Source organism: Lissotriton vulgaris, chromosome 11 (genome assembly GCF_964263255.1).
Source record: "Lissotriton vulgaris chromosome 11, aLisVul1.2, whole genome shotgun sequence".
Taxonomy (NCBI): Eukaryota; Metazoa; Chordata; class Amphibia; order Caudata; family Salamandridae; genus Lissotriton; species Lissotriton vulgaris.
Genome location: NC_141699.1, coordinates 616,110,675 through 616,123,311, shown reverse-complemented (window position 1 = coordinate 616,123,311; position 12,637 = coordinate 616,110,675). Strand labels below are relative to the sequence as shown.

The 12,637-nt window shown below is 45.1% G+C and overlaps 1 protein-coding gene across 1 annotated transcript in view; it reads left to right on the top strand.

Annotated features, from left to right (window-relative positions):
• Positions 1 to 12,637, top strand: part of SLC9A9 (solute carrier family 9 member A9) — a 3,064,289-nt gene that overhangs the window by 667,551 nt on the left and 2,384,101 nt on the right. The gene's annotated exons all lie outside the window — the stretch shown is intronic.

Genomic DNA, 12,637 nt, shown 5'->3' with positions numbered 1-12,637 from the left:
GGCAGGCTTTCCAGAAACTTCTAGAAACTTCTTAATTGGCTGCACCTGCCAGGGTTGCCACTCCCTGTTTGGGTGGGGGAGGGGGAGCCACCTCATTGGCTGAATCGCCTATTGCCGAGTCGGCTTTTACCGATTCGGTAAAATCCGAATCGGTAAAATCCGAATCGGTATTATCCGATTCGGTAAAAGCCGAATCGGTTCATGCAATGCATTCCTATGGGCTTTTTCGCCATGGGTCTATGATTGCCGATTCGGTTTTTACCGAATCGGCTTTTACCGAATCGGTATTCGCCGAATCGGAAATATCCGATTCGGTGGTAGCCGATTCGGTGTTTTCCGATTCGTTGTTGGCCGATTCGGTAATTTCCGATTCGGACCGAGCTGAATCGGAACGTACCGAATCTCATTACCGATGCCGACCGAATCGGTTTTCAATCGGTATTTTTTTCCTACATCTCGTTTTCCGATTTCAGAATACCGATTCGGCCCGCCTCGGTATTTTGAAATCGGAAAATCGCGTTTACCTACATCGGGCCCATGATGCCCTGGAAGAATCGGATTTGAAAGTGTGCTCATATAGTTAATGCTTTGTTGTAGATAAGCATACTCAGGATTATGTCCAGTGTAAGACCCAAGGATTTTACACTTAATATGAAGAATGATTTGAAATTGAGTATATTTGCTTCATCCAGCCAAGCTTGTACTAAGCTGCTGCACTGAAGAGCGGACAGCAACCAGAATTAATTTTTTAGGGTGAATTCAGCTTAAGATGGTGTCCTGTCATCTACCCTGACAATTATCTTGAGTCTTTTGAAGATCTGCAATTATTATTATTTAAGCTTATATAGCGTCACAGCTACCCACACGGGGTTTCCAAGCACTTGAAGCCAGATAGAGTACTAACTAAAGTACTACCTAAAGCAGCCATGTCTTCAACTGTTTGCCAAAAGGGGTCAGTGAGACGCATCGTCTCAAGATGGGTGGCAGCTCATTCCAGAGTTTAGGGGCAATGTAAGCAAAAGACTGTCCACCCATACAGGTCCGTTTAAATTTTGGAACAGAACCTAAGGCTATGTTCGCAGGTTTAGTTGACAGTTACAGGAATATTTGTTAAACAAGATGTTTGTTGGTCTCAAGAGGCAACAGAGGGGATCTACATACAAATTAAAGAGACTGCTGCACAACATACACTCAGTTGTGCCTGTGATTTTCCAAGTGTGTCAGAATTACTTTTAACCCCTTCCATGCTGGGCCGTTTCCGCCGCTGTGTGGTAAACAAAAGAACAGGGCGGGGCCGTGACGAACCCCAGCCGTCATCAGCACACGAGCGCCACAGAGCGTGACGGCTGGGGTTCGTCACCAGCATGGAAGGGGTTAACAATCTATACTGGTGCTTATCTTTTCGACTTCAGAAGCTTGAAAAAGCAAGTCACCCCAACATCTTTCACCCTTAACCTTTAGGTATCATCACACAGATCACTGCAGACGGTGCTATGAGATATAATTCCGGCAGTAGTTCTGCGTGTCCCGTGCCAACCACAGGCAGGCACAATTCACACCGCTGTGCTGATGCTGTGGTTCTCATGTGAGATAAAAGTAGGCGGTGAGGAAGCATACTGTGCAGCTGCTCCCACTTGCCACCGGTGCTGTAGTCCTCCACATCTTGGTGACACAGGAGTAGGAGGGTGGAGGATGGGCATGGTGTGCAGACTTGTAAAAGTATGTACACTTGTAAAGCGCACTGTTACCCCATCACTCGTGGCATTCTGGCGCTGTATACCGCTGGGGAACCAGTCCTGGCTTTCCCTGTGAGAGGGCACCCCCAAGATAAAGCCAGGCATCCCCGGCGCTGCTAGGGCCGTTGTGGAGATTAAGCAAGCTATTGCCCAGAGTTGCAGAGTGGGATCCATGGTTAGTGTAGGCACCTAGGCGAGAATTATCGAGTCCGCGGACATTGACCCAAGACCCTGCCGCGTCGGGAATTGAACCCTGGTCCCGGGCCAACCTCTGCTTCAGGGTCTGCTGCTTCTAACCAGTGAGCCACACTTCTCCACATTACTTATCATCCTGTAATGTGGAAAGGTGCACGGCCGGCATGGAATGGGATTGTTGATGGGCTTTACATGTGGGGTAGACCATGTGGCATGCGTCAGCACTATTTGCTTGCACAGCGGAGAAACAAATAATGTGCTTCACCCCCAATTTCCCTTGGTGACGGCCATTCAGCTGCTCGCTTTTTCCCGCGTCTTCACCACGCTCGCAATCCATTTAAAGTAAATGGCACTGTGTGCCATGAAGTCCAATCCACAGGTGAGCAGAGTCAAAGCGAAAGCCTTTGTCATAGAAGAGGACCACAAAGGAAGCAGGAAATAGTCACCAGCTTTGGAACCGACCCAAACCCTCAGCCAAGGGTTATCTAAACAGATAAGTCTTAAGGGACTTTTAAAAACACAGCAGAGATGGAGGGAGGGGATTCCCTGGGCGACTGAAATCGCTGCTGCTGGGTGTTCTGTCAAACAGCATGGTCCTAGGACTAACCGTGATGCCTCCGGATGCTTATCAATCCATTGTGGCATTGAAGCCTTTTAGTGTTTCTTTTTCAGGAAGCTTAGAATACAGGCACGTCTAGCTATCAAGATTTAAATGCCCTTAGACCTGGGAAGCCTGGCTCCTCGGGCGAGCTTTCATTTGGTTGGCAAATAAATTATTTGACTCTTAAGAAAGACAGATGACGGCCAGTGACATTTCACTTCCACGTCTGCACCAACATGAGCATCGACCAGTGCGAAATGTCATTTTCACATTGGTCGATCACACACATATTCATGCACAATTCCACTGGCAACGGTACAATTTGTGCAATCTAGGGGGCATATTACCAAGCAATAGCGATAATTATCGCTATTGCTTGGTTAGAGACAAAAAATTACCGCTAAGCTGCGGCGATTGTTATCGCAAATAAAGCTTGGTATTACCAAGGTTTATCGCAAATGCGATAAAAATCGGCCGCAATGCTTGAATACTGCTGAAAAGTCAGCGATATTCATGCATTACCGAGCTAATGCTCTTAGCCATGTTATCCACCTCCCATTGGATAACATGGCTAAGAACTGCTCAGGGCAGGTGTTAGCTTTTGGAGATATTCGCGCTTAGCGCGAATATCTCCAAAAGTTGGTAATAGGAGATAGCGATGTTAGCGACTGTTTCCAGTCGCTAACATCTTGGCACGCCCACTTTGCATGTCATTAGTGATAAATATCACTGACATGCAAAGTGGGGCCCAAGATGGTCGCTATCTCCTATTAGCTGTCGCTAACTGGTGTTAGCGACAGCTAGGTAATAGGGAGATAATTTTATCTCCGCTTTCTTGGCTTTTAAAGCCAAAAAAGCGGAGATAAACCCGCTTGATAATATGCCCCGGTATTCTGTGAACGGGGCCGCTGGTATTATGCCGCAACCACTTTTTCACGTAATTATGGATTTACCTTACTTGCCACATAATCCACCAACTGCGGCATAATGTGCAGTTAGCTCAAATGGAACAAAAGTTTTTTTTTTTTTTAAACAAAAGACAAAAAAAGCACCTCCCGTCTCGCCCCGTGGCATATCTTTTAAAGTTTAACTGATGCTTTTGATTGCTGATTGTTGTATCGAAGGTTGTAACTAGAATTAATTAGGTGAAACTTTTGCCCAGATAGGATGAATCTTTTTTAAATGAAAGAAATAGTGAATGGATTGCATTATGCTTCTTAGTTTGATATTAATGAAGTTAATCTTTCGCCCAGACAGTTTTAATATGTGTTAAAATGTAAAAAAAATAGTGAAATAATACTGCAAAGCGCTGTACTGCATCACACCGCATAATTACATTTTTGCATAATTTGGTCTAGCAAACAAAAAATGTGGTAATCCATTGCTATGTAACTTATTTGTGCCTGCCTATAGGTAATGCAGCATAATTTGAGGAAAATGGTAAAGTGAAGAAGCGACGAATGTGAAAGAAAAAGTGATCACAGCTTTTTGTTTGATGGTTTTGTAAGTATCCTCTCAGCGCGCACAGCCCCCTTCAGTTTTATTGTGCAGTATGCGTGACGTTGCACTTGTTAACTTCACTCCTTCTGCGTCCTCGAGCTTTTTCGAGCCCTTCTCATTTGTTCGCTGGAGGACTGTCAGCCTCTAAGCAGCGCTTTGTTGTGTCTCCTTACAGGAAGACTTCCTCTCCCGAGCCCCTCGGCGCGTCACTTCTGTCGACATGAGAGGCCAGTCAGGGTGACAGGAAGAGTAAGAAGTGTCAGGGAAGGGATGAGTGGGCGCGTTGTCTGTCACGAGCTCCAGGCGGAAGGAGGAAAAGTGTCATTGTTCGCAGACAAATCATGTTTGAAGTCCCTCATGACACATTTGTGAAATGATCTGTCTCCAGGTTGTTAAAGGCTTATTTTGCTTACGCATAATTTCTCATTTTTAAGATGCGAATTGCATCCTCACTTCATGGTGACTATAACTCTGCTTCAATGTACCGCCTCGGAGGATCTGAACTGAAGGGCTGATTAGGATGGCGGTCCACCCTATCCTAAACGGGACCACCGGACAGGCTGTCGGCAGTGCCACTAGTGGCATTAGGATGCGACCGCCACCATAGTGGTCGCAATGGTTATGTTTTGCAATGCGGCGAGTGCTGTTGGCTGAAGCACACGCCGCAATGCAAAAGGGGACAATTTGCATATCCCTGCACTACTTGATAGGCACCCTGCAGTGTCTGCCACATGGTGCAGGGATACGTAGGGGGGGCACCATTGGGGCACCCCAAGCACCCCAGCTTAGGGCTAGGGGGGAAGAAGGGCCCACTACAGGCCCCCAATGTCCCTTACCGCCTGCCTTTTCATGGCGGGTTAGCTGCCATCAGGGGTGGCTGTAGGCTCAAAGCGGCCTTGGGCAGGGAGCTTGGTAGGGGGCCCCGGAAGAAGGGGTATGGGCAGGGCGGAGAGCGGAGGCCAGTGAAGAGGGGGGGGGGTTCAGGGTGTTTGGAAGTGGAACAGAGCCGGAGGCCACCAAACCCCGGCCAGGGGACGCCACGCAAATATGTATTCATCCTCAGAGGATTATTATATTCAGGATTTATATTGGCGTGGTGGCCCCTGGGGTTTGGTGGCCTTGTGCAGGTGCACAGCTTGCACATGCCTAAAGCCGCCCCTGCCGCCATGAAAAGGCAAGTTGAAAGGGACATTATAATCCCTATGGCAGTGGCTGACAGGCACCACCATCATTGTAGGGATTGGATTTCCCTCCCACGCACAGGCGGGCTAATTTCTGACCACCAACCATCTGCCCGCCATGGGATATGGCGGGCGGAATACCAATGGCGGTGTGACCGCCACCGGCGGGCTGTAGGTGGCGGTCCCACCACCACCGTAATCAGCCCCTGAGTTTTGTAAAGCCAAACTATTGAAGAAGCTTAATTTATTAAGCAGTTTTTGCTAGCGATCACTTGGAATGATATTAGGGAGATTTAAGGTTTGTACATAGCACAGATTTAAAACCCGACGTTGTAAGAAATTCAAGTTTTATATTTTTTCACGCGTAGTTTGACTGTGGTAATACCTTGCTCAATAACACCCATCTCACCCCACTGACAAGCCATCCTAGACGCAGCTAGCACCTCCCACCTCACACATCACAAGAACTCCACTGGCTTCCCCTAATAGCCTGCATCAGTGCAAGACATTTTACAAACCCACCCAGTAACCTCCAACATGTCAACATGTCTGGTGAAAAAATCACCATCTCAGGTGACCACTGCAATACCCGAAGCTTTAGCACCATCAGATTGTCGATAAAAATGTTCAACACCTTCTCTGATTGAACCACTTGGAAGTCAACATCCGTACATAAACAGTACCATCTCACTCCTACTGGTTGGTAACTATCACATTTGTGCAGTGCTCCATTGGTTTCTCGTTCCGCTTGTACTGTACATTATAACATGGTGATTGGGAGTGAAGATGTTTAAGGAATGTTAGCATTCCACTAGCAAGAATGTATTCTTTAGGAACTCACATGTTCTGTTTGTCTGGCTTATGATCCTTGTGTATAAACAGTGAAGAAGGTGCACAACTTGGATGTGAATTTTAATTGTGATCTCTCCTTTTGCACCAAATTCGTGCTACCACAAAGAACACAATCTTCCTTCTTCACCCCCTATGATCTTCCTCACAAAACGTCCTTAAAATCTGCAGTTGTGATTTATAGGCTTAAGTGCTGTAGTGGCATTAATTCCGGTCTTAAAAAAGAACTCAGAACCTGCAACGTAATCTCATCTTCAGTTGTAGAGTATAGTAATGTGTTAAGGTGATTTTCATATGTACATTTGAAGTTATAGAACCTTTATTCTTGTGGATTCTGTAGAACACTTGTATTTGCAGGAGCGGCCGGCATGGATCAGGGGTGGTGGGGCAGGGGTGGAGGCGGTGGGGAGGTTTAAGGGGGGGTGTAAAAAAAGAAAAAATAACTGCTCCCTTCGCCTCTCCTCCGTCTTCCCTCCGTCATCTCTCCCAGTCGGTGTTCCAGGAAAAGAAAGGACCCAGGCTGAGGCTCCCCTGAGCCAATCACAATTCTGCAATGCATCGTTGTGATTGGTCTCAGTGCAATGGTTCGGTGCTCAAAAGCCCGAAACCGGTCCTAGGATGCTTGTTTCCAGTCTAGGGAGGACCTTGCTCCTCAGCTCGGGCTGGACTGTTCCTATGGGGCACAGGGTCAAGACTGGTTTGCATATGGCTGGGTTCAAACTGGAAAGGCATGGTGAGCAAAAAAACAACGGATTTAGGCCCAGATCTTTGTACTGGGGTGAATGTATGACATTGTTCTGCATTCTGTCCATCAACTGTTTTTGCATTTGTCTCCCCGAGTGGGACGGGTATGCTCAGACGTGAGTCCCGTGCTCTCCATGCCACTGGAATCAAGCTATCTTGGCTAATGAGGGCTGAAAGCCCGAAACCAGTCCTAGGATGCTTGTTTCCAGTCCCGGGAGGACCTGGCTTGGCAGTTCGGGCTGGACTGTTCCCATGGGGCACAGGGTCAAGACTGATTTGCATATGGCTGGGTTCAAACTGGAAAGGCATGGTGAGCATAAAAACGATAGATTTAGGCCCAGATCTCTGTACTGGGGTGAATGTATGACATTGTTCTGCATTCTGTCCATCAACTGTTGTTTTTGCATGCTTTGGTACTCAGCCAGGGAATGGGAGCCTGGGCATGTTCTCCACCCAGGCTTTAATGCAGCCTGGGTGGAAAACATGCAAAGTGCGCATGACTGTTTTGCCGGCCCGAGACGGCGCCAAACGTTCATGGGCATTTAGGGAGTGCAAACCACTCCTCCCCTGCTCTGTCAGCAAAACAGCCCCGCCAACAAAGCTGCCGCAGTAGGGGGTACAAAAAATGATAATAACCTTGAGGTATTATCATTTTATTTATCCTTTTTCTCACTGCTGCATAGAAGTGGGGCGGCGCTCCTCCAGCGGAGGAGCAGCCACTGTTTTATTGTATTGTGATTCCACTCAAATCAGTTGATGTGTGGTTTTTGAGAGGAGGATCACTCTTCCTCAAGCTGTGGGAAATAAATATCTGAAGCCTTTATGAGAGTCCTGTCTTTCATTCACTACATAATGCTAGGACAACTTCATGCCAGCTCTGATAACCCTTCACTGGCTTCTCATCAGAGAATGAACTCAGCTCAAGACACTGTATTTCACCTATATGGCACTTCATGGCCACAGCCTACTACTTTCAGGTCTTTCAGCAACATCCTAGCAATTTGAGATTGGCCAATTAAAAAACTCAGCGTCCATGCATTAAGAAGTAAAAGGTTTTGGAGTAGAACTATTGACTTGCATGTCTCTTCTTCCTGCTCTCATCCCCCCATACTGATACAACTGAGAATATGAGGCTTCCTAAAATTCCACAAGTTTCTGAAGACGCATTTATTCAGATGAGCCTATGACACTTAAGAGCATCCATGCAGTAGTTCAAGATGCAAGATGGTCAGAAAGTCATCCTCGTCGCTGTTGACATGTCTCGTAAGCCTATCTAAAGGCACCATTTCCCAAAACTTCCAAAGATGCATATTTATAGCAGGGTCAGAGATTTGTTTCAAATCCATGCGATGAACAACATAGCCAGCAATGTTAATTATAAAAGGAACTTCCACTCCATGAAGTTAGTTTTGTCCCACGTCTCCAAAATCAAACCCTAAAATAACATGTGGGACATCAGGAAACCCACCACTTTAATCGCTCCTTCTGATACTTTGTACCTCAGGGTATGGCAAATAAATATGCATGCGTTGGAGTACCTTCATTATTCACACTGCCTCTGTTCATAGTCCTCAGATATATCTAAATCCATTTGATTTGCCAGGTGTTTAGATGCAGTCTATCATATCCTTAAAGAAGGATTCCCTATGCTACATGGTTCCCATGCACCGCTATGTATTTCCCTTTCCATTTTCAGGACTCACCTTTCCATGTTTCCCATTTAATATTCTTCATGGATCATTTAATATGTTGTACAGTTCTGATATGTGTTGCCTTTTTCTTGTGAAAGTAGTGATCATTATGTTCCAAATGATGTCTGCTGTCAAACAGAAGGTGTCCTTATACCACTCCATTACACCCACTAATGTAAACGCTGGTATCAAAACCTCTCTCCCTCTCCTGTAACTAAAATATTTTATGTTTTATTGTAAGCTTTGAGTGTCTTAACTTTTGATTAGTTAAATAAGTCTATCAAGGTTCATCAATTACTTTCCCACCATCTCCTGAAATCCATTCCATCCACTTTAGGGGAGAGATCCAGATTAAAGTGAACTGGAGCCTCCAAGGCGAGACTACTCCTCAGCTTCCTTGCTACCAGGAGGGAGTCGTACACATTGAGGTTGGTAAAGTGGTAGATCTAAATTTAGGTTTTGAGGCCTAAATCTGTTAGGGAACCACATTGCATCCTTGAACAGGCCACCAACTACAGCCTGGTGCATATGCCCCAAAAGTTTGCTGGATTCTCAATGGGATCATTAGATAAGGATGCTTATTTGTATCGCTTTGTGTAGTCTGTCACATCTGGAATCCAAAATGTATTTTCTGCTTCGATGCCACAATAGTTTTGCAGAAAATCACAGTGGCTTACCATACGATGGAAAATGCAAAACATCTCTCTAGGATACAGCAAACTATTTCTTCTCAGTTGGTATCAGGAAGGCCTAGAAAATGTAATCAAGCCTCTGGATAATATTAATTTTAGCTATTGTCACTCAGTCCAACTAGGATAAGATGGTATACCAATTCAAGTCCTTGTTAATTTGTTAATTTCCTGAATCACAGTGGGTACCTTCACAGGGCACTAGTGATTAAGTAAAAGGACTGTGTACATGCTTGAGAACATTATCAGTAATATGGGAAATATCAGCATCCCTTTTTCACCTCTGAGGGATGGAGAACTATGGACAACAACACTGCGTATATTTTATAACTTGGCACAGCCCGATAATCGGCTAAAATGTATAACAGAAATGGGTCAGAGGTTAGTGGCTTCTACAACGACAATTTGACGTCATTCGCAAAAAAAGTTACATTTCATGTTCATACCCACCACAACATTATCCCAGCGACCAGGAGAGATGGCCTGAATCTCAAGGCCAATGGTTCAGTAGAAAGGACAAAGTAGAAAAGGGGACATTGGACGGCTCTTTCTAGACCCTCTGCTATCAATAAAAGAAGCAGGGAAACCTCCACTGACAAGTAACCTGGCACTAGAGAATTTTTAACTGGTCATAACTATTTCCTAAAATTGTTCTGCTAGGCAAAATCTTAGCAGCACTTTGCACATACATTGCCAGCTCACCCTGTTGAAGGCCTTATCAGTGTCTAATCCATTAAAACACTCAGTTTGCCCTTTGGTTGTTAAACTTTTAGACGAAGGCTATGAACAATATTGAATGTTTACCTCCCTGTGAAGAAGCCCACCTGCTCTTCGTGAATCAATGTGGGCTAAACCTTCAAGAGTCTATTAGCCAAGATGATTGTGAGAATATTAAAATCCACTTTTATCAGCATTAGCGTTGTATTATGGCTCTACCACCTTCTTCCTACTCCTCTTTTCCCTCCTCCTCTTCACCACTCATTGGAATGTTCCCATGAAGCTCATTTAGAATGCTGGTGACAGGAGTTTTCTCTGTCAGTTACTCTGAAGGAAGTTGGAGGATTCCACTAAATAAATCCTGGGGATATTTGCTAATAGTTCACGCTACGCAGCGAAACAAGCCAATTTGCTGCGGTGCGTGTACAGGAGACAGATTAGCAATGCCATATTTACCAAGATAAGGCACTGTTCAGCTCCCTCTATGTTCTGGCACACTTTTGACTGCCTAGCGCTAATGCAGGCACACTTGCGCCATGGTGCATTAAGGGCAGGATTGTTTTTTTATGGAAAGGATACCTTCCTGCAAAAGACAATCCTTAGAGGCATATTCAGCTTTCTATGTGTGCTGCGTTCTGTCGTGCACATGGAAAGAGGAAGTAGCGAGGAGAAAGGAAGATATTTCTCCCCGTTACGCCTCTGTCGAGTAGGCACACCATTTTGGCACAAACTCAGGTTTGCAAGTTCTTCTAAAACTGGGTTTGCAGGAAAATACATAAGTGGTTGCACTGGAAAGTACTCCATCCATCCAAGACATACCCGATGCAAGGCAATGCAAGGTAACACAAGGCAGCCCTATGCTCAGTGTTATGTTAATGTGTATTTGTTAAGCCACACAAATCAACTTTGCTTATCTTAATAAATGACAACATTGATTTTACATCCAGGCTGTGCCACAAAAGTGACGCAACCCAACACAAATTCTTAGTAAATCTGTGTGGTATTGGGTTCCCAAGGCCTACATGCTCCGCAGAAATACCCACTTACACCGAAAGAACTGTTGGCACGGAAACTGAAAAGTACAAAAGACAAGTTTATTAGGACCCCATGGGGTGGTGGTACATTCCTACAGCACCCTTCGGCAATGTAAGAAGTATCACACCGAACATTGGTGTGGGTCCTTATTTTATACACATTTACAGGTAATAAAAAGATAGGCGGTACAAGGTTACAGAGTTCATGTACATATATGGTCATTTTTGGAGCACTGCCAACTCATGGGAGGGGTTACAACTCCACTGGTCAGTTTGGCGGAAACATTCCTGAGGGATGACTGGTCAGCTGGGACTGCGCATGTACAGGCTTGACCGCTACTAAAAATAGCCTGTTGCTGGGCAAACTCGAGTGGTCAGCGGCACGGACAAAGGACTAAAGGGCATGCTGACCACGAGGCCGCTCATTCCCTAAAATGGCCGCCGTAGTATACAAAATGGTGTTACCAAGTAAGGCCAAGTTAAGGGGAATAACGTGTAGCAAAGCTAAGCGCTAACCCGGCCATTGTCATATTACGACAGACGACCCTTTTAGCGTTTAGCTGAAGCTACCTCATAGTGGACATAGTCGGGATACTCATCTTCGATATCAATTGACATTATTTGAGCTACTTCTTTATGAAGCATCAATTCTTTTTGGGCAAAAGCTCGTCTAGATGGAATACATGCCGATAAACACATAAAACATAAGGCAGGGCCACATTGTATATATAAACATACAAAGAATAGTATCCCAACTATGGTACATAAAATCGTCAGCAGTTTCCAGCCCCAAGTGCTAAGCATTGACCAGAACCACCCCGAAAGAGTCCACGTGCCATTGTCCGGGTGTATTTCAGCAGCGATTTTGTGAAGTTTTAAAATGGCATCATAAACATATGGCGAATTATCTGGCACGTACACGCAGCAGCTACTTCCGATGATTCTACATGCCCCCCCTCGATCAGCTAGAACCACATCTAGAACCATGCGATTTTGAAGCGTAACAATTCTAGAAATCTGGAGTTCTTCCGTTATATTCCCTAGTGCAATAGCAGTGTCATTAGCTACAGCCTCAACAACACAAGTCAGTCGTCGTATTTTCCGACTGTTCAAAGCAGCACCCACAAAGGAAAACAATCCCAAATTAAAATCTACATATTGCTGTAAGGCGGTATCGGTCTGGTCAATATCGTCCAAGACCACAGTACGTTTAACTCGATTTAACACAAAATCATGATAGAGCACGTAGTCATTGTGATACATTGGTGGGGCAATAAATACAGGGGGCAATACAAAAGATACATAGCATGTGCCTAACCATCCTAAAGGGAGCTGATGATAGCCTTTATTACCACAAATAAAGTATGTATTTCGAGATGCGACAAATGATATGCCATTCGGACTGTCAAATGTAAGTGTGGTGTTACATTCACTTTTTCCAACCTGGATTGTACCTTTATTTCATATACAGAGGTCAGCCTTGGAATTTATAACATTAATGACATGTGAACTGGACATATTGATGTTCCTTTGGTTGCTGTAAATTCGGGGTGCAGACGCATTATCGGGGCGGTACTCTTCCCATTCAAATCAAGTACCCTCAGCTCGTGGATAACCATCCCGGTCATGATAGCATATCTTATTTAAACGGAAAAGCACCCCCCCTTTTGTTGGCCATCGTAAAGTGAATAGGAGAGTAT